At 44.5% G+C, this 22,001-nt stretch overlaps 1 non-coding gene across 1 annotated transcript; it reads right to left on the minus strand.

The window, feature by feature from the left end:
* Positions 1-238: 238 nt before the first annotated feature.
* On the minus strand, positions 239-311 carry TRNAI-UAU. Its single transcript has one exon. It is a non-coding gene; the product is annotated as a tRNA-Ile (tRNA).
* Between the last annotated feature and the right edge of the window lie 21,690 nt (positions 312-22,001).

The following is a 22,001-nucleotide window of genomic DNA, read 5'->3' on the forward strand; positions in this document are numbered from 1 at the left end:
AAATGTTTACAACACTTGAATCCAGTAGTTTCACTTCTAGGATATGATTCTAAAAAAATAATTTGAAATACAGTAAAAAGGCTTTTTTTATATACAAAGTTTTTGTTTTGTTTTTTATGCCTACAGCAACCTGGTCTTTTTAGGTGGTCTCCCATCCAAGTACTAACCAGACCCTAACCCGCTTAGCTTCCGAGATCAAACATTGGGATTGTTCAAGGTGGCATTTGGACAGGAACCATGGCTCCACTGGGACATGAACCCAAGACCTTCTGCTTATAAAGCAGATGTGCTAACCATTACACTATGGAACCACATCCACGAAGTATGTTTTTCTTCCTCTTTAATCCCCCCCGCCCCACTTTTACCCCTGATCTGTGGATGTTGCTGTTTCCTCTTAAGAACTAGATCTCTGAAGGCAGGGCATCTCCTCCCACGCAGTCCCGGCGAGCGCCTGGGGCCTGGTGCATCCAGGTGCCTGGCTCACCCAGGGTATGGTCCGTGGCTCCACCTGGTCACAAATCCAGGGCCTTCTGTGTGTAAAGCAGACGTGCTAACCACTGCACTATGGAGCCACCAAAAAATGATCAATTTTTTAATTGATCGATTTTTCAAATTGCTCAAACAATGGTGTATCACATAATGAGTAAAAGTAAAAATTACATTTGCAAAGAGGTTTTAATGGCATGGGGTAATTTTCCTGCAATAATGTTAAGTGAAAAAAAAAAAGCAGGGCACCAAATTGTATATTCACTGTGCACTCAATTATGGAAAAAAATGAATAGGAAAGGCAGAAGTAAAAGTTAATAGTGATTATTTCTAGAAGGTAGGATTATGGGTAATTTTTTTTTATCTCCTCTCTACCTTGCTATAAATTTCCCAAATTTTCCACAGCACACATGGATTCTTTTCCTACTTTTTTTTTTTAAAGACACATTTTTAAAAAAAGAAATGACAGAGATACCTTGTCCTGTAAAGAACAATTTACCCTTATGGTGGGTGGAAATGTAGGGGAAGCAGATAGCTTCTGGATGACGGTGGGTCGCGGTGGGGAGGCAGACCCAGGACTGAGGGTAGAGAGACTTGGAGAGGCAATTGACAGCTGCATGTTGGAAGAACTTCATTGCAGACAGAGCTGTTCTCTGATGGAGTGGGCTGATTTGGGAGAGAGGGAGTTTCCCCCATGACTAGGAGTATTTAAGCAGAGACCAGATGATTCCTTGTCAATGGTGTCATAGAAGAGATTCAGCCGTCTGAGATTAGAATAGCTGGGGAACGTTCCAACCTGAGAAGCTAAGGAAGTGTGAGTGACAATGGTGGAACCTTCGTGCATGCAACAAGGTGGCAGAGAGAGGTTTTCGCTCAGAGAGGAAAACCTGGTTGGAGAACTGGAGTTCTTCCAGCCCGGGCGAGGGAATGACCTGGGATGTCCCTGGTGCTTTTAGGCTTTCAAATCTGGAGTCTCAGCTGGCTAGGGAGGGTCTCTGAGTGTGGGCTCTTAAACTTATGCTACCTTCACAATCTTCAAGAATGGAAGCCCTGCTGGGGCCCTGGGGTAATTATCCTCTAGGTCAGTTCCCCACCAGTCCTCCCCTTCAGCCAATTAAAAGTTAGTTCTCTTTTAAAATTAAACATCTATCATGTGCTGGGCATTTTATCTACATTATCTCATTTCAGTCCCACAGAAAGCCCAAGAGACCAATATTATAAATGAGGAAGCTGGGGCTTAGAGAGGTGACGAGACTTGCCTGAGTTCATCAGATGGAAAGTGGCAGAGCCAACACTCCAACCGAAGTCTGCCTACTTATCTGGCATGACATGACCTTACCTCGGCTCTTCTGGCAGCCAGGGACAGCTCAAAGCCAAGCAGACAGAAAGACTGACTGCATGGTGTTCCTGTTGTCAGACTAGGCTGTAAGACCTGTGCCTGGCAGCACAGAGGGCGGCACATAGCCTGACTTGCTGCACATGTCCTGGCTTATTTCGTCCTTATAAAAATCTCTGAGTGGGGGGGAGGGGGGAACCTCTATGAGAGAGTGCTATAATTTACCCATTTTACAAACAAGGAAACAGAGAAAAGAGGAGAAATGACTTGCCCCACTGACACGGTGTACAAGGACTGTTTGCTAAAATTTCAGGGTGGGCTGAGGGGATATGGGCAAGGCACAGATCCAAACTGGACCCTGTGCTTCACACGTTAAATCATCCTGTTAAATCATCCCTCCTCCTGTGAGGTAGACACTGTTTCCATATTTCAACGAGTCTACAATGGCATCAATCATAATATTCACCATTATTTTGTTACCACCAAGAAAGAAAAAAATGCTGCTAATTCAAAATATGGCATACCATCAATTGTGAGATACAGCCCAATTTCAGAGATGTGAAATGTAAAACACTATATCTCAGGATCAATAAAATATGATACATCCCCAGTTTTTCAAATAAAAACACCAAGGACACAAGAGTTAATATTTTGCCCAAAGTTGCATAGCTATAAAGAAGCAGAACCAGGATTCAAACCTGGGTCCATCTGGGTTCAAACCCAGACCCTGGCTCTGAACATCATGCAGAATAATCGGCTGAGTGTTGCTGCAAAGATTGAGCACCGGGTGAGGAGCCTGCTTTGTCATCTGGGCCAGGTAACTGGATCCTGGAGGATGTGGAGAAAGGCTGAGAACATTTCCCAGGTGGCTCATTATTCAAGACCATCTCATCTGTTGGTTCATCTCTCTCCAGGGTTCCCAGTGTATATCTTCTGCCATACTCAGGCTGATATCCAGCCCCATGCTTCATTCTTATTCCCACCCTAGTGCTTTGGCTTGTGGTATATCCCCAGCTTTCCTGGAATGTTCTTCATCATTCTAAGCCCACCACCATCACAGCTAGGCTCAGGGAAGTAAGTGTAGGATAGTCAATTACAGCTTCTCATGGCTTACCCTACTCTAAAAATCTAAGACCCTATCCACTGCTGCACCCACTTCTAGGGAATTGTCCTGCAGTCTAGCAGAGATCAAACATCCAGCTCACTCACTGCTTATTTGGGTTTGCAGCTGAGCCGTTGATATTCTGCCAAGATCCATCACGGTGTTTTTCTTCATTTTATCTTTCTCGAGCCATTAGGTAAGTTTTATCAGATATAAGAACATGGACACTTGCCAAATACATGACCTTAGAATGTTTGGAGCTTGGAGTTTTAAGATGGTCCCTAGGAATGACATTCTGCCTGACACATCAAGCATATCCCAGACATCCACAGGATTTGAGAAGGAAGCTGATAGAATTTATTTCTGATCTCTCTAACCACTCTCCATCATTACAAAATCTCCATGTTAGAGGCTGCCTGCTAGGAAAATTTAAACAGGCGATATTTTTGAGGATGAGTAGTCTAACTCTGCCCTACCTAAACTCCCACATTGTGCAGAGGGTCTGTTCATCTGAAGCCCAGACCTCAAGGACAGGGTGGGTGTGGTTACATCTCTGGGTTCCACAAGAACTGAGAAGGTCCCAGCAAGGAGGTAGTTTCGGCATCACTTCCCTCCCTGGGACCTCGCATTCCCCCTAGCCATAGCCAGTGAGTCTGTCATCTAGAACAAGCAACAGAAACCCAGTCCACACTAGCTGTGATGGTTAATTTGATGTGTTAACTTGACTGGGCAAAGGGATGCCCAGAGAGCAGGTAAAACACTATCTGGGTGTGTCTGTGAAGGTGTTTGTGGGATGCATTAGCATTTGAATTGGTGAACTGAGTAAAGCAGATGGTCCTCCCTAGTATGGTGGGTATCATCCAATCTGCTGAGGACCCAAGTGAACAAAAAGGATGAGGAAGGGCAAATCTCTGCTTGAGCTAAGGCAAGGGAAATGCACCTTGTTCAAGGACCCTCTTTGGACCTAGAAGTCTGAATCAAAATCACGTGGGGCTTTGCAGGAGTCTTGAAAACATGGCCTGGGCCCTACAAGGAGGTCCAAGGGGGCCAAGCCCCTTTCCCTCCCCTTGCAGACTTTCCTCTTATCACCCCACAACCAAACACAACCCCTCTCGTTCCCCCGAAAACACCTTGAACATAGATAGTCATGTGTAACCAGCTTTTACTGAGGAGTTTTGTGATAATGGAGAATATACTAAAATCCAAATCAGAAAGCCACTTAAAATTGAGTGCCAGGCATTTCTGGTCTAAAAGATCTTTGAATTAGAACTCCCTGGGCCCAAGATTCCCGCTGGTTACAAGCTGAGGGCCCTGGGCTCACATTCCTCCTACTCCCAGCCTAGCTACATCTGTCAGTGGTAATGTTTTTCCTGCTAAGCCTGGAATAAAACCTCAAAATCCATCTTAATGCAGAGCTCCAGATTGCCACTGCCACTGGATCAGATTTATCACATGAGATAAAACCATTAATTAAACTTTAGGCCCTAAATCAATAGATCATAGGGAGGGATCTTCAAGCTCCAATCTACTTGTTAATACACCAAAATAACTGAAACTTTACAGAGACCTTGTAGATAGATGACCAAATGATTTGTGACAAAGATTCTGGGATTTCACCAAGTCCCAAAGGTTTTCCTACCACACCCCCAAAATAGCTGGTACCCATCAGACATCCTCTGTCAATAACTAGTTAATTTACTTAACACACTAGATGGCTGCCAGTCCTAAAGATTACAGTCAGGCCTCACTCAGAGTAGTCTGAGTGCATTTCCGTTTTCTCCTGTTCCTAAAACTAGCATTGGAGAATCTGAATGGCTGTTCAATGTGCCAAGACAGTTAAACAAACAAAGCCATCATGTCCATTTGCTCACACCCAGGTCCTTGGCTGGGCCCTGGAGGAATTGGAAGAAACTCCCTTCATTTTTCTGAAGAGGTAGTGCACTTCTCTGAATGTCTCTGTTATTATTATTGATCTCCCCGGGTTTCTTTATGGCCAGAAATAAGGAATCCAATTTGATTAGGGGCTGATTTGGCCTCCAAGGAGAGACACATCAATACAACAGCTGAGAATCGTGCAGTCGCCAATTTGCTTAGAGTTGATCAAGCACATTCAAAGTGGTAGCAAGATCCAGCCTCACCCTTCAGGTGCCCCTTCCAGCTGTCAGCTGCCCCCATCTCTTCTCTGCTGACCCCCAACTCAGATGGGGGGTCATAAAGTAACTAACAGAAGGCACTGCCAAGGCCTGGACATTCCACATCTCCATATCTGAGCTTTCATTCATCCAACCTCTCTCAGAAGTGGGAAGAGCTGACTCCTATTTGGAGTCACACCAACTTGGGTTCAAATCCTACCTCTACAATATACTGTGAGGCCTGGAGCAAGTCATTGCTCTGAGACTCAGTTCCCTCATCTGTAAAATAAGGACATTAAATTGGCACCCCTTTAGTATACAATGGCAGAAACTGTGCTTCATCTTTTGCCTCTCAAACCATCACCCTCTCATTCAGCCTTATCAAGCCTCTTACAGGTCCCTCCAAAGTGCTACATCTTTGCCCATTGGCCTTCTAGCCCAAACTATTCTCATGGTGTAATGGCTGAAAAATGACAGCTAGAAATTTAATACTTGCAGGAAAATTACTGCTTGGCTACGCCCATGGGAACATGGCTATGTCCACGGGAACATAGGCTGTCACCCATAGGAACATAACATTATAGCAATAAGCTTTCTGCTTCTGTACCCCCACTTACACACTTGACCTGGTGAGTTGACAGGTAGTGAATAGAAGAAAGATAGACCTTTGTGTTTAGACAGAATGAAGAAGGGGATTTTGGGCTTACAAAGCCTGTACCTCTATATTTCAGGGCTGCTTAATTTGGGGTCTGCGTACCCCTGGAAGACCCAGCTGGCTGAATAAAGAGTGTTCCCTATAACTCACTGAGTTCTGGTGGTCTGTGTGTCTTTCGGGGGCTGGAGGCTACAACAATGGCTCAACTCTTTTTCCTGCTTTGTATTCTTCACCTTTTAGGTCTCAGCTTAGGAGTCACCTCTTCCAGGAAGCTCTCTTTTCCCCTCCCTCCTCACCCAGGCTGTGTCAAGGACCCTGGCTCTGGACCCCACAGTCCCCTGTGCTCCCATCACAACCCTCATCTCTTTGTCTTGCAATTATCTGCCTCCCCATTAGACTGTGAGCCTTAGGAAAACAGAGGCTTGGGGTCTCCTCTGTCTCCATATCTTCAGTATCAGGCCCAGATCAGGCACTCAGGGAATGAGTAAACAAGCCTATGATGACAAGTTACTGCTCTAGTTACTGTTGCTATATAACAAATTACCCCCAAACTTACTGGCATACAACTAATTTATTAGGCTTACAGATTCCGTGGGTCAGGAATTCAGACAAGGCATTGTGGGCATGACTTTTCTGTGCTCCATGGTATCTGTGGCCTGGACTAGGAAGATGTGAAGCTGGGAATTAGAGATGCCACCACTCACACCTATGTAGATTAATGTTGGCTGCTGGCCAAACCCTTAACTGGGACTTTCAACTAGTCCACTTACAAGTGGCCCATTCCTATGATCTAAGCTTCCTCACAGCAATCTCAGGATAACTGAATTTCCAACATGGCAGTTCAGAACTTCAGTGCAAGCGTTCCAGTAAGCAAAGTGGGAGCTGTGTTGCCTTTTAAGACATCCTCAGAAACCATGCAGAGTTACTCCCATTGCTTTCAAGGAATGTATAAACATGTTTTAAAACTGTCCTAGTATTTCTTCCAGCTTCCACTTTGGATGTAGAAAACTGGAAAGAGTACCATTTCCACCTTTACAACAAGAAAAGGCCAGATAATCTGCAATCGTATACCTTTTCTTGAACCTATTGAAGAGCTGAGATCACAGGGCAAAGAACTAGCCTGAAATCTAAAGAAACACAAGCACCTCCAAGGAAGATGGGACATGAGCCTTTGCTTACCTAGGGCAGATACCAGGTGCCATACAAACTAAGAATTCAAGTAAAAGTAAGTAAAAATTCAAGTAAAATTTTTAACAAGATGCTAAGGCTGAGTGTAGGCTGGCATGAGGGTATGGGTCCCCTGGGAGCAGCAGACACATGGGAAATTTGCACCCACTCACAGGCTCTTCTCTATAGATCGCACTGGGGGCTATAAGGAAGAGTGGGAGTAGAGTGAGAGATCAGGGAAAGCCTGCCTTATGGTGCAGGCTAGAGGAGGGGAGCAGCAGGAAGAAAAGCCATAAGACACTTAGGAAAGAACAGCAAATCCTATTACGCTCAGTGCCGGTTGCAGCTGGGGACGGAGGAGAGAAAAATCCCTATATCAATGAGGGAGGGGTCGGATCAGTGAGAAGCCTCCATCCCAAGACTCAGGGACACAGTGCCTCCCTCATACACCTTCTACTCCTAGGCTAGTAAGTACCAAGTGACAGATAACAGTGGTCTACTGCTGGAGGAGGGGAAGGGCACACAGATAAAACCTCTTTGAGGTGCAGGATTATAAGTAAAGTCTAAAGCTAAGAGTAGACCAGAATGACTAGAGACAAAAACCCTCAAGCAAACCAACTCCAACCCTAAACACAAAACAATGCTAGAGGAATTTGAAGCCTGCCGTATACTGAAGGGGACAACAGCAACAGCAAAACCTGAACCCAGCTCAACTCCTGTCCATATTGATTCAACTCCCTATGCCAAAGACTTAGCAAAAGAAAAGACACAACAATTTCCAGGCATAAATACTATTTACTTCAGTCTCTACTATCCTACACAAAATGTCCAGCTTTCAACAACAAAAAAATCAGAAGACACACAAGAAGCAAGAGAAAATAACACACTTTTAAGAAACAACACAATCAACAATCAGACTCAGATTTGGCCCAGATGAAGGAACTATCGCACAAGGATAAATAACTATGATTTAAATAATTATGATTACTACATTAAAGTCTCTAGTGAAAAAAGTAGACAACATGCATGAACAGATGGAGAATTTCAGCAGAGAGGCGGAAACTATAAAAAAAATCTAATGGAAATGCTAGAAATAAAAAGCACAGTAACAGAGGAACAGAGATGAATATTATCTTAGATGGGCCCACAAGTAGATTTAACACAGCCAAGGAGAGAATCAGTGGACTTGAAGATGATCACTAGAAATTATCCAAATTAAGACACAAAAATAAAAAAGAGTGGAGAAAAAAGCCAAAACAGAGCATCCAAAAGCTGTGGGACAATATAATGGGATATTATGAAATATGGGACAATATAACTTCATGTAATCAGAATCCCAGGAAGAGGGAAGAGAATAAGGCAGTAGAAATATTTGAAGAGATATGACTGAGAATTTTGCAAAATTAATGCTGGACACCTAACCACAGGTCCAAGAAGCTCAGAGAACACTAAGTAAGACAAAAATAAAAAATATAGAGACAAATGAAAAACACACAGCCCTAAACATATCATATTCAAACTACTGAAAACCAGAACAAAAGAAAATCCTGAAATCTTGAAGGCAGCCAAAGAAAAAAAGGCACATTACATTCAGAGGAATAAAGATAAGAATTACAGCAGACTTCTCATCAGAAACTATATAGAGCAGAAAATATCTTTAAAGTGCTGAAACTGTCATCTTTAAAGTTTGGAGCAGAGTGACATCTTTAAAATGCTGGGGGAAAAAAACCAAAACCTCAAAATTCTATGCCTAAGGAAAATATTTTTCAAAAGTGACACAAAATCAGAGGATTCATTATCAGTGGACCTGTACCATAGTGTATATTAAAAGGAACTTCTTCAGGCAGAAGGATATGATACCAGAGAGAGAAATGTATCTATGCAAAGAAATGAGAAGTGCTAGAAATGGCATAAACAAAAGCAAATATAAAGTTTATTGTTTCATATTTTAATTATTCTAGGAGATATTTGACTGTATAAAATAAAACAGTAGAAATATATTATGTGATTGTAGTATTTGTAAAAGTAAAATGCATGACAAGAGTAACACAGGGGTGGTAGGGAAGAATTGAGTATATTGTTATAAGGTTCTTACACACGTAAAGAAATATAACATTATTTGAAGGTAGGCTCTGACAAAGGTTCATGTTTTTAACCCTAGAAAGACCACTAAAGCCACCATAGTCACCCTCTAAACAGATATTTATTCAACATCTACTATGTGTCAGATTCCTGGCCAAGTCCTGTGGACACAGGACCCTCATGGAGCTCACAGCTAAAGGATCCAGTGGGTCCATGGCAACATGCACCTGACACAGGTGCACAGAGGAGGCATCAGTGAATGCGGATTTCTCAATAGTTTTTTTCACGCTCTTAGTCCTTCACCTTGTCTGGAGCCTTCGGGTTATAGAGGATGGCAAAAGGACAGATGTCACAGGTTAAGTGTGACTTTCCTTTTGCCCCAGAATTGGCAATAGGACCCAGGACTCATTATGGATTTGTTTAAAGACATAGCTTCTCCCAGGACAAGAGAGAGTTGCAATTATGAGTTTAATTGTGTCCCCTGCAAAAAAGATATGTTAAGGTCTGAACCCCGCGCACTTCAAAATGTGAACTTATTTGGACACACGGCCCCTGCAGATGTAATTCGCTAAGAACACATCATAGTGGAGTAGAGCGGGCTCCTAATCCAGTATGATTGTGTCCCTGGGAGCCCAAAGTGCTAGCTCTGCTCGAGGTCGTCAGGTGTCTTCAGTGCAGTCAGGTGTTTCCAGCTTCCCACAGGACCACTAGATTTGTGACTCAAGGATGCATGGGCAAAGCTACCATTTGTGTAAAAAGGTGGAGGGTGGAGAGACAAATAAGACTATATACCTGATATTGCTCACATTTACATAAAGAAACTCTGGAAGAAGATATAAGAAACTAAGAAATGTGGTGGATGATGAGAATTGAGTAGCCAAGAGAGTTGTGGAAGTGAGGCTTTTTTCACTGTCTTTTGAATTTGATTTTTGAAACCTATAATTGTGTGACTACAGGGTGTCTTTTTCCAGCAACATCAAGCAATTCTTCAAATGTCAGGGGACGCTGACTGGGTATCCTACAGTTTAAATTTCACTCTAATGCTATCTACTTGGAGACAGCATCAGATCCCACTAGTAAAGGGCTCAGCCCCCCCAAACTGGCCCCATTTCAAACACCAATCTCAAATCCAGGTTGTTGCTCTGAACAAACAACTATAAATCAAAGGTTCCCATGACTCCTTCCTCAGGTTTGATTAATTTGCTAGAACAGCTCAGAGAAACATTTGCTTACATTTATCAGTATATTATGAAGGATATTATAAAGGATACAGATGAAGAGCCAGATCAGGAAGTACACAGAGCAAGGTCTGGAAGGGCCCTGAGCACAGGAACTTCTCTCCCCATGGAACTCGGGAGTGCCACGCTCCAGCATGTGGATGTGTTCACTAATCCAGTCTATCAAATCGCTTTGTTCAAGAGTTTTCATAGCGCTTCATTTCCAGCCCCACCCCAACTTCCTAGAGGTGGGGGATGAAGCTGAAAGTTTCAACCCTCTAATCACTTGGTCTTTCTGGTGATCAGCCAAGTCCCGTCAGGCTTTCCAAAACGTCAACTCATTCACATAATAAATTCAGGTGTGGTTGAAAGGGGCTTTTTATAAATGACAGAAGACACCTTCAGAGCTCTTAAACTTAGGAAATTCCAAGAGTTTTAGAAGCTCTGTATTGGATATGAGATGAAGACCAAATATGTATATTTCTTACTATAAATCACAATACCACAATAACTCATTCTAAAAATATTGAATAGCAAGCACAGCGAGAGTACAGAGGATGAAGAATGAGCTAAGATCGACAAGGATGAGTTTGCTGTTTATTATGCAGTAGAAAGCCATGAAAGGATCTAAAAGGGGGAAGGAAGCGTGTGTGAATGACTAGACTTGTCAGTGGCCAATACCGAGGGTGATTTACAAGGGGCTAAGGGAACAGCATGGGGGAGTCAGTTATGATCATCCACAAAAGTTCATAGCCACTGATCTAGGGCAGGTAGGGCAAAGTTAGACAGGAGGAAAAACAATCAGAGAGGGGTGGGTCGAGGGAGGAACAGTGGTGGGAAAAGCAGAAGGCAGAGCTAAGGAGGCCTCCACGGTGGGGCTGAGGATGGTGTCAGCCAGCTCTTTCTCCCTCAGAAGAGATGTGGATATCAAACCCTGAGCCCCTCCCAGCCATTGCTGGCCCCTGGTAACCCCTAACTCCACCTCCAATGACCAGTCATTTTTCTTCCCGGGTGCAACTCCCTAACTGCTGAGAGATGAAGTGACTGGGGCTGTCCTCTTGCCATGGCTGACAAATGCCCGTCTAAGTGAAAATCAGGGGATGGAGGCAACAGGGCAGATGGGGTCCTGTTCAGCTTCTCTGCTCCCAGATCCCCTGGGCCTGCTGCTCCTGAGGGCATTGGGAACAAACAAAACCCCAAGGCCACCCAGTCATTCATCATGCAAGGCCATTGCACTGTGACAAGGGAAAACCCTACAGCTGAGATCCAGGCTAGGATCCCTGAGTCAGAGCAGGGTGAGAGTGATGATGGCTCATCAGAAAGAACGAGGACTCAGTGCAGTTAAATCTGGCCTATAAATCACCATACTTCTCTGAGCCACAATTTCCTCACCTACATGAGAATAACATTCTGTGTGGCAGATGCTACAAGTTAACAACTCCATACCCACTTGTTCTACTTCCTTACTAAGAGAACCACAATTGTTTCATGATGGGAATAAAAGGGACCACCAAAATCTTCATTCCTCCAGTTTCCCTTGCAGCTAGGGGTCACCATATGACCTGAGATAAGATAAGAGCTGTGGGGGGATTTCAAAGATGGAATGCCTAAAAGTGCAATGAGAGGGTAAATGCCATTCCCTGACGATGATGGAGAAAGAAAATTAAAGGTGTCCAAGTCCTTGGCAGCTTCATGGAGCCACCACGCCAGCCTGGGGTGGCCATACCTGGACTTCCAATTGGAAAGAGTTGAGGTTTTCATGACTCTGTGAGGATGGAAGACTTTGTGAGAGGCTAGGAGCTGGTACCAGCTCCTAGATAAAGCAGACATGAGAAATGAGCTGTTTGTTCCTTGAATGGAAACTGGATAAAAACTGCCAATAACCCTGGACTGGACTGCAGCCTAGAATTAAGTTTCCTGCCTTGGGCCATAGAAGGTAAAAATTCATCTAAGATAAATTGAAGTTAAAATAAACTCAGCAAGTGGGTTTTATAGTAGTCTGGACATAGCTGTTACCTAGAAGATCTGAGGCCATTGTCCAGATATAACACACAGAGAGATAAAGAGATGAGAAATATAAAAAATAAGTTAACATGAAGGATGAAATGAGACAATCCATTATCCATCTAATAGGAATTCCAATAAGGAATAATAACAAAAAAAATGAGGAAAGCAATGTATGAAAATATAATATATTAAGAATTTTCCAGAACTGAAGAAATATGTGTTCTCATAGAGTTCAAAGTGGAATAAATAAACAAATCCACACTTTATTTCAGTGGACAACATTAAGAATAAAAGAAAATCTTTAACAATGTGGGGGCGGGGGAGGAGCAGATTCTTTTCAAAGAATCAACAATTAGACAATTAAATAAGTAGAGTTCTAATTAGCAACAATAAGAGCCAGAAAAGAGTGGGATAATATTTCCACACACAGTGAAAAAATTGTTGTTAACCTAGAATTTTTATACCTACTTAAACTGTCATTAGAGAGTGACACAAAAGTAAAGATATTTCTAGATGTGCAAGATTAAGAGAGTTTACTACTCTTAGACTCTCACTGAAAGTATTATTAAAGGGTACACTTCAACAAAAGGAATATGAACTCACAAGGGAGAAATGGAATGTAAGATACAGTGGTCAACAAAGCTTTGCTAAACATTATGGCAATCTAAATGTTTTTATTATAAAAAATAATACTAGAAAAGTCAGGTTTTATAAATAAGATGTAAGTAAAATACTAAACAATAATAACAAAGGATCCGAGAAGAGGATACTCAGAAGGAAGGCAATGCATTCTGAGGTTTTTTAAAATCAACTTTAGAATTTGTTAGAAATTTATAAACAGGTATAAAATTCAAGTGCAGCCTCTAAAATAACATGTTTAAATTAATTAAAAATTAAAGATGGCCACAAATTCATTGTCATTCCTCTCATTGCAAGATGGAGTCTATTTTCCCTTCTTTTGCATCTGGATGTACCTGATGATCCATTTTGTCCAAAAGAATGTAGAAGTGAAGTTTTGTAACTTTCAAGGCTGGACCTTAAAATATACCCATGGCTACTAGAACATTCCTTCTTCCAGCTGCCATGCTGTGAGGAAGTTCAAGCAGCAATGTGGAAAGGCTCGGCAGAGAAGAACCAAGGGCCCCGATCAACATCCCTAAGTTTCCAGCTAATAGCCAGCACAAATTGCCAGTCATGTTAGTGCAGCTTTTTTAGACCCTTTAGTTATCTCATTGTCCCAGTCACATGACGCAGAAGAATTAATAATAAATTGTTGTGTTAAGCCACTCGGGTGGGATGGTTTGTTAAGTTGCAAAAGGCACCAGAAACAATAAAAATATTTATAACTTCCAAACAAACTTAAACCAAAGGACTTTAAATAAGAAAAATTAAGAAAAAGAGAACAGAAACTTCTCACAGCCCCACGTTACCTCTCACGAAAGGCTTTTCTAGAAAAGCAATGAAGATTTGGGGTTTTATTATAATTTGGGTCGGACCTCAGCCCTCCCTGTTTTCTGAGAGATGAAACCTGGCTGTAGGAATGGCATTTGAAGAGTGAGAGCGTTTGTGTCCTTTCTCTGCTACTTTCTGGACTCCCAGCTGCTGGCCGCAGCTCCAACAGCAGAGCTGCCAAAAACCTCTGGCCTAACTGATAAATAAAATCAAAGAAAGAAAGAAAGCTTTTTCTTTCCAAATGGTAGAAAATAGTTTCAGGCATAAGAAAGCATTCAGCTGGCTACTTCCCAGGCATCAAAAATTAATAGCCACTACATTTTATTCTGAGGAATTAATGGAAATTTTTACACACTGGCATAAAATGTAGGGGACAAAATGAAGGGCAGGATTCTTCATTGAAGAACTCGCTCCTTTGCACCAAAGACACTGATTTGTCCACCTGCTCTGAGTTGGAGCTGTAGGCTCATAAGAGACAAAGAGGGTTATGGGGATCTGGAGGGGCAGATGTGGGGGGAATTGGGTGCAGTTTCAGTGGGAATGTTCTGAAACCCAGTTGCACACACATTCAAACCCTGTTCCCATCAAGCTGGGCTCTCTCTTGCCTTCCAGCCACTTCCTCTACATCACTCAACCCTCCCTTGCCCCTGAGTGATTGCTGATGGTGAGAACATCAGACTCAGAAGTAGTAGGCCTAGGTTCTACTCCACACTATACAACCATGGACTTGATGGGTGGTTCCTCTTAGGACCTCGGTCTCTTTGTAAAATAGACTCAAGAGCTCTGGGATCCCTCTAGATCCTGATATAAAATAAACTTGAACTTTGTTTCCACCTATAAATACGGGCAAGAACCTGGGCTTTAGAGCCAGGTATAGCTGGCTTCAAATCCTAGCTCAGCCACTTATCAGCTAGCTGATGGCCTTAGGCAAGTCACCCTCCGAGCCTCAGTTTCCATTTTCATAAAATGGGAACAACAGTACACCTCTCAGGGTGATTATGAATCTAGATGTCAGCTTGTCCCATCGCCTCTGGCTCTGTGGACCTCCCAGGTGAACTCCCAGTGATGCAGTCCCAAGTTTCTCTTCTTTCCATGAAAGAGCTCACTCTATAAAACATACCAGTGATCAGTGAATACTACCTAAACCTCTGTGCGGGGTGGGGCAGGGCGGGTTTATATTACTCACTCAGCAGCAACAACTGAAAATTCCCTTTGGAGCAAATACTAGTTACTCTCTAGGGAGTGGGATGGAGGTGGCAATGGTTTTTAAAAAATAATTTAAGTAGGAGGGGGAAAAATGGTATAGATGATAGAGGCTTTGTTCATCCCTCTGGCAACCAAATCAAACTGTGACAAAAACAAGGAGTAAACAGCAAGGAAAAGTTGCCTGAGATCTAGATGAACAAGCCATACAACTAGAGAGAAATCCAAGAAATCATCCTGCAACAGCAGAAGGTAGGACTGGGCGAGGACGTGAGGCTGCCTGGTCTTGAATGGCTGAGTGGGACGGAGGCCGTGCCAGCAGTAGCGGCAGATGCCTCTTAAAGGGGCCGCGTCTGCAAGCAGATTTTCACAGTGATGGACCTGCTTGCTCTGAGCACCAGTGCTGATTCAGCTACGTGCAGGGGGCACCAGGAACTTATAGAGAGACATTGTCAGAGCAAGGGGCCCAAGTGAGACTAACACTGTACAGAAGTGCCAGTGGTATCCATTGTTCCCTGTTGAGCCCTACCCCCACCCAGTGCACAGACACAGCACCGTGATAGCTGAGACATCATCAAACTGGGTAACAGAGGTCACTCCATCCAGAGGATTCCCTGAAACCCCACCTCTCCCAACTCGCGGTCCCCTCCACCCCCACCGCCGCAAGCCACATCCAGGTATATATCCTCAGAGATTCAGGTGCTCCTTGCTGAGCAGCACCTAGACTCACACTGGAGGCAGCTGGCCTCAGTTTCTGGTGTGGCCTTTTGAGGCAACTATAAACACAGTTTCTGTGGATTGCTTGCTGAATTTTAACAGGTGGCCTGGGAGGGGCCCAGACAAAAATAAGCTAAAGGAATTTACCTCCCAGACAAAAATAAGCTAAAGGAATTTACCTCCACCAAGCCAGTATTACAGGCAATCTTGGAGAGGCTTCTTTAAGAAGAAAAAATATGTATCAAAAACAGGAATAAAGAATGGTAAGAACTACATTCTTATTAATAAGTATCTCAAATGGAAAAAAAATTAAGTGTTCAAACTAGAAGATAGAGTAGATGAATGAATAGGAAAAGAAGACCACTACGTGCTACAAGAGACTCACTTCAGATTAAAAGACACACACAGACTAAAAGGAAGGGGATGGAAAAAGATATTGCCTCGATGAACCTAGAAGGTATTTAAGTCAGACACAAAAAAGACAAACACTATATGATTTCACTTATATGCATGTGGAATCTAAGGAATAAAAATAATAAACTAATCAAAAACAGACTCACAAATATAGTGGACAATTTGGTGACAGACAGAGAGGAGCAGGTTTTGGGGGACTGGGAGAATGGGGTGAAGGGTTAAAGAAGTACAAATTAGTAGCTGATGGATGTTCACAGGGATGGGGAGCATGGCATAGGGGATGCAGTTAGCATTAATACATTGGCTAGGTGGAGGGCCAGGGGAAGGAGGGAGCAATTGGGGGGATAATTTTATGAGCTATATAGATGTCTAACCAATGTACTGTATACTTGAAACTAATTAAAATAAATAAATTTAAAAATAATTTAAGTACATTTGAAAAAATAAGCACATAATTGATTACTATATCATGTCCGTTCTTGTTCTTTATTTGAATTATTTCTGAATCTGAATTTTAAGTTTAAATATATTTATTTTAAAAATAAATATTTATATTTTCAATACTACTGACAATGTGTCAGAGAAGAAGTAAACCTGGAGTAAACCACACTCCTCCTGGGATTCCTGTTCACTTCACAGTTTCCCCCCTTGCTGGCACATTCTCACTCTTTCTCAAGCCCAGACCTTGCCCCAGTCTACAGATGCGGTGGCCTCCTGGACATTTCCCCAGTGTCTCCCCTCCCAGTCAGGGAACCCAACATGGACAAGAGCTGCTCCCCACCCTCATGCCTCAATCTCAGCTGTGTGAGCGAGGGTCCTGGGTGCCATCCTAATCCGACATCCAACACCAATGATCTTACCTTTGGAACATCACCCAACTCTGTCTCCTGCGCTCCAGGTCTGCTACCTGCACCCAGCTCAGGCCCTTGTCACTGCTCCCTGTTCATTGTGCAGCTGCAGTGAACTTTCTATGCACAGCATCCAATCCTGTTCCTTCCACTGCCCCTACCCTTCCCAGCTCCCAGGGCTTCAGGACAATGTCTACACTCCTCATCTGGCATCGATGCCCCCAGGACCCGGCCCCTATGGGTGTCTACAGTCTCATCGTTCACCAGTCCAAGCTTGGAGCTTTAGGTTCTGTTCCAACCAAACTACACAGGAGCCCTCCATGTCCCAGCTATTTCTTACCATCATGCCTTTGCCCATGCTGTGCTTTTTTTCTTTTTCCCTGGCACACCCATCCCTCTCTCCATTTCCTTACCTTGTGTCCTCATCCGTAACATTCACACCTACCACATCTTTAGGCCCTTTGCACATTACCTCTGTCAATCCTTCTAGCTGATTGGTTCAACCAATCAGCAACTCTGCTCAAAAACATGGAATGAACATCTATTGTGTGCAGGGCACACGGCACTGTGTCAGACTGTGCCTCCACCCTCAGAGAGTGCCCATACTAGTGAAAAAAAGACAAACATAAACACAGACGATTAAAATCCTGTTTTGATGATGCTGGCATGAAAAACTCTTACGGAACTGGATTCCAGAAGAAACCCTAACACAGCCAGAGAGACCAAGGAAGGCTTACTGAAGGAGGCAAGCTTTGAGTCAGGCCTAGAAGAGGAGGAGGTATTCAGCCAGCAGATAAGGAAAGGACAGCATGACAGGCAGAGAACAACACAGCATCTGCAAAGGCTGGGGATGCACGTTCCCACAGCGGTCTAACTCAGCCTCGAGAAGTCGCCTGCCAGTGGCTTCTTTGCTGTAAACGTAGGCTGGAGCATTTCCAATTCCTCAGAGGACTGCCCAGAGGAAAGCTCTCTATGAAGATGAAGATTTATTTAGTTGGTTGTAAAGCAAAAGTCAGGCCGGGGTTGGGCATAAAGAGGAGAGAAGGGATAATAAAGACACAGGCAGAGGACAGTCCAGCCTCAGGGACCTCGAGCCAGCATATTTCTCCAACAAAGGTGCCTCCCGCAGATACACGGTGACGCCTGACATTTACCAGCCCTGCTCCAGGTGCTGGGATATAGCGGTGAATGAGACGACAAGGCCTTGCTGTCAGTCAGAGACAGATATGTCCTAGGCAGAGACAGGCCAGAGGAGCTGGTGCTGAGGTGTCAGGAAGCCCCTGACCCAGCCTGGCAGGTGTCGGGGTGAGCGAGAAAGGAAAGGCAAAGACAGCTTCCAGGGGAAGAGGGTGAGGAGAAGGAAAGAGAGTGTGGGTGAAGATGCTCCCCAGCCATGCCCTATGCCCTGGGTGAGAGCTAGTCGGCAGTCTTTGGGGTTCCTGACATGAGACAACCTCTGTGGCTCTGCCCCTTCTAGCCCTCAGCTCCAACCCCTGGCAGCCCACCCCTGACCTCATGCTGCCCTCTGAGTTCCTGTCCCAGCAGACACCTCCAGCCAGCCCCCTCCTCTGAGGTCCACCTCTGGGGTCTTCTGTGTAGCCCCTCCCTGCCCATCTATGTCTTGTCCAGGGCGGAGATGCGGGGCAACCGCCTGAGGAGGCCCCCGCCAACATGGCATAAGATGCCCATCTGCCTTTCTTCTGGACCCCATTTCGGCCAGTGCTCCTCTTGGAGATGTCCTCTCCTCTCCCACACCTACCCCCCGGGGCCAACAATTAATATCCAATAATTCCCCTCTCTGTGTCTCATCGCTTTTCTGCTTATAGAAACATAACAAGGGGTTAGGAGCTGGGGAGGGGGATGAGGGAGCATTTGGGATCACAGAATTTGCTGGATTCTCATTTATAAGCCTTGAAGGGTATGGCTGGCCCCAGTTTTGACTGCACTCTTTAAAATAGGGAGTACCCAATGCCTTTGCCTATATAGCTTTGGCCTCAGTTGCCATTGCTGGGGCAATAGAAACTGTTCCATACCTCCTACTGGTATGTGTATGAAAATATTCCCTGCCCCATTATCAGCGATTGTTAAAAACTGGAAAATGACCCCAGTGCTTAACAGTAGGGGAGAGTTATAAACTCCACAAGGGCAGGGACATCTGCCTTGTTCATTGTTATATCCCCAGTGTCTAATGTGGTTCCTGGCACATAGTAGGTGCTCAGGAAACATTTGTGGAAGGAAGGAGGGCAAGGGGTAAAAAGAAGGAGGAAACTTTGAAAGGATCTTCCAGAATTCCAGAAAGCAAACTGTTTTCCCCTTCAGCTGAGCTGGAGAAGATATATTTCTGGGGGGCTGTTTCGTTCAGTACTAAAGTTTCCAACAAATAACTCTAAAATTCAATTCCCTCTTGAAATGTTGTCTCTTTTTTCATTTTCATCATCCCCATCTTTTTAACACTCACTGTTGAATTTCCCGTTTGGAGCGGTTGATTGAATTGTGGCTCTGGGGACTTGCAACAGTCACGTTAGACACTTAAGAGTTCCGATCACGCAGCCGCCACGCCAGTCCCCGCTTTAGCACCAGAGAAACCATCTCTTATGAGAGCCGATTATATTTTTACAGCCCAGGACGCCACACTCTAAAAACATGAGCTGTAAAAATCAGAATTCTCCATGACTAATGTCTGTCCAATGAAAATATAAAATGCCTAGTTAATGGAAGAAGGCTGAATCGAAATAAACAAGTACAGGCAAATTTCCATGGCGGATGTCATAGGAGGCCCAAGCCTGGAAAAGGCTGGAAGCTCACCTGTTGAGAGGCCAAACCATCCAGTCCCTCACGTCTCCACAGGCTCCCGCGGTCCTCCTGCGCAGGAAGTGGCAGCCAGGGAGGCAGACAGGGGGAGGCACTCATGTCAATTAAGCACCTCCTGCTTGCCTGGCACTATGCTAGGCACGAGTCCATGGACTCCTGAGAGGTGAAACTTCTTCTCACCCATTAACAGAGGATCCTTCCTGTCTAAAAGGCTGAAGAGTTAGCTAGGGGGAAAGGAGGTCCGTGAAAAAGAATTACACGAAGAGGGAACAGCATGTGCAAAGGCAAGAAGCAATAAATAGAATAAAAGCAATTTGATATTTCTGAAGCTTAAAGTGCCAGCAAGAAGAGGGGAAGGACAAGGGTGGGGGAGTGGACAGGGGTCAAGTCATACAGAGCCTTGTGGACCTTGCCGCGTGGGGAAGGGACGAGGAAGCACAAGCCAGAAGCTGGGAGATGCCGAAGTGGGCTGTCACAGTCACCTGGGTGAGAGATGACAGCACCTGAAAAGATGAGACAAAGTCAACAGGACTGGGTAACTGAACAAATGCCCGCGGAGGCTGAGGAGAGGAGGAGGCCCAAGGATAACACCCAGATTCTAGTCTCCAACACTGATGGTGGGGCTGCCTCTGACTCGAGGACTCGTGGGAGGCACAGGTCAGGGCAAAGATGCTGCATTGCGCTGTGGACATGCTGGGCTCGTGGTGCTCACGTAAGCTCTGGATGAGAAGGTCTGGCTCAGGAGCGGGTCTGGGCCCAACATAAAGGCATAGTTGTCAGTTGTCAGCTTGGCAATAATGCCTAAAATCACAGAGCAAAGGTGCTCACCCAGGAGAGTGCAAGTGGGAGGCTGTAAATGAGCAGCCCTAGGCCTTCGTCTGTCCCACACACAAGTTTAGTTAGGCCTGCACAGTGTTTTATAAATCTTTAAGCCAACATTTAAAAATCAAGCACACTCACTCAAAAATACAAATCTCTGGCTTCTCTTGGTGAATCAGAAGATCTGGCAACATGAGCTAGAAACCCCTGACAGCAGCCATTGCTAAGAAGTAGCTAAAAAGTTGATGCCCCTTTAGATGGGGCATATGCTTGTCCATTCACCATAGTCTCCACGCATCCCTATTGTTTCTCAGAACCTAAAGCTAAGTAGTTCTGTTGTCAGTTGTCATTGCACTTGCAATAATTTCTACGTTCCACACCTCTATCAAATAAAGGGTGTCTCTAAGAGTCAGAGTTGTGTTTCAAGCAAGTACACATGTGTGCATGTCCACCTATGCTTGTGTGTGTGCATGCCTCTGCACAGACACACGTGTACACGCATGAAGAGAAGAATGTGGAGGGGTGTGCGTATGTGAATGTGCACGTTAACCCACATATGCGGACACGTGGTCACATGCACTTAGGCACAAAGATATATGTGTCTGCACAGACAAAAGCACACGAGTACGTGTATGTTCACAGAGTCGCCTGAATCTATGCACCCTCCCAAGGAGGGATCCATGCTCTCACCTAATGAAGCCCTGTAAGTTCCAAACCAGTAACTCGTAACTAAATAAATATAATAAACAACTCCCCTCCAGATGGCTCCGCACACACACCCACTCCTCCTGCTTGGAGGGATGGCACATTCTATGCCAATAAATCCTCCTGTTTGAAAACATTTGCCTTCTTAATTAGCCCGTTTACGGGTAAAATATGTTTCTGGGTATTGCTCTGCCAGAATGGGATGCTGAGATGCCTGTCCACCTGGGGTTCAGCCCAGAGATAGGACCCAGAGCTGCCGTGCCAGGGAGGTCCAGCTTGACCCGATCACAGAGACAAGACCTAAAGGAGGACAGTCTCAGTAGTACCAGAGCAGGCTACTCCGCAGCTTTTTCCTCCCTGTGCCTCAGTTTCTTTCTTTGGGTTCACATTAATTGAGCCTACTGCATGCAGCACAGACTAAGTTCCTTAGAGAAAGCCTCTGCTCCTCACTTTCATTCCCCTAGCAGCACTCTTGCAAGGTGTGATGACTATAACCCTCGTAGTGGGCTAACGGTGGCCCCTACGAAAGATATGTCCACATCCAAATCCCTGGGACCTGTAAATGTGACCTTATTAGGAAAAAGGTACCTTGAGAATAAAATTATATTAAGGATTTTAAGATGAGAGGAGAAGATGACGTGAAGGCAGAGCAGAGATTGGAGGCTACAAACCAAGGACGGATGAGGCTTACTGGCAAAGAAGACAAGGAAGGATTCTCCCCCAGAGGTCCTGCTAACATCTGGAGTTTGGACTTCTGGCCTGAACTGTGAGAGAATAAATTTCTATTGTTTGAAGTCACTCAATTTGTGGTAACTTGTTGCAGCAGCCTCAGGAACCTAGCACCCCTA

The sequence above is a fragment of the Rousettus aegyptiacus genome, unplaced genomic scaffold, assembly GCF_014176215.1.
Source record: "Rousettus aegyptiacus isolate mRouAeg1 unplaced genomic scaffold, mRouAeg1.p scaffold_m13_p_12, whole genome shotgun sequence".
Lineage (NCBI taxonomy): Eukaryota > Metazoa > Chordata > Mammalia > Chiroptera > Pteropodidae > Rousettus > Rousettus aegyptiacus.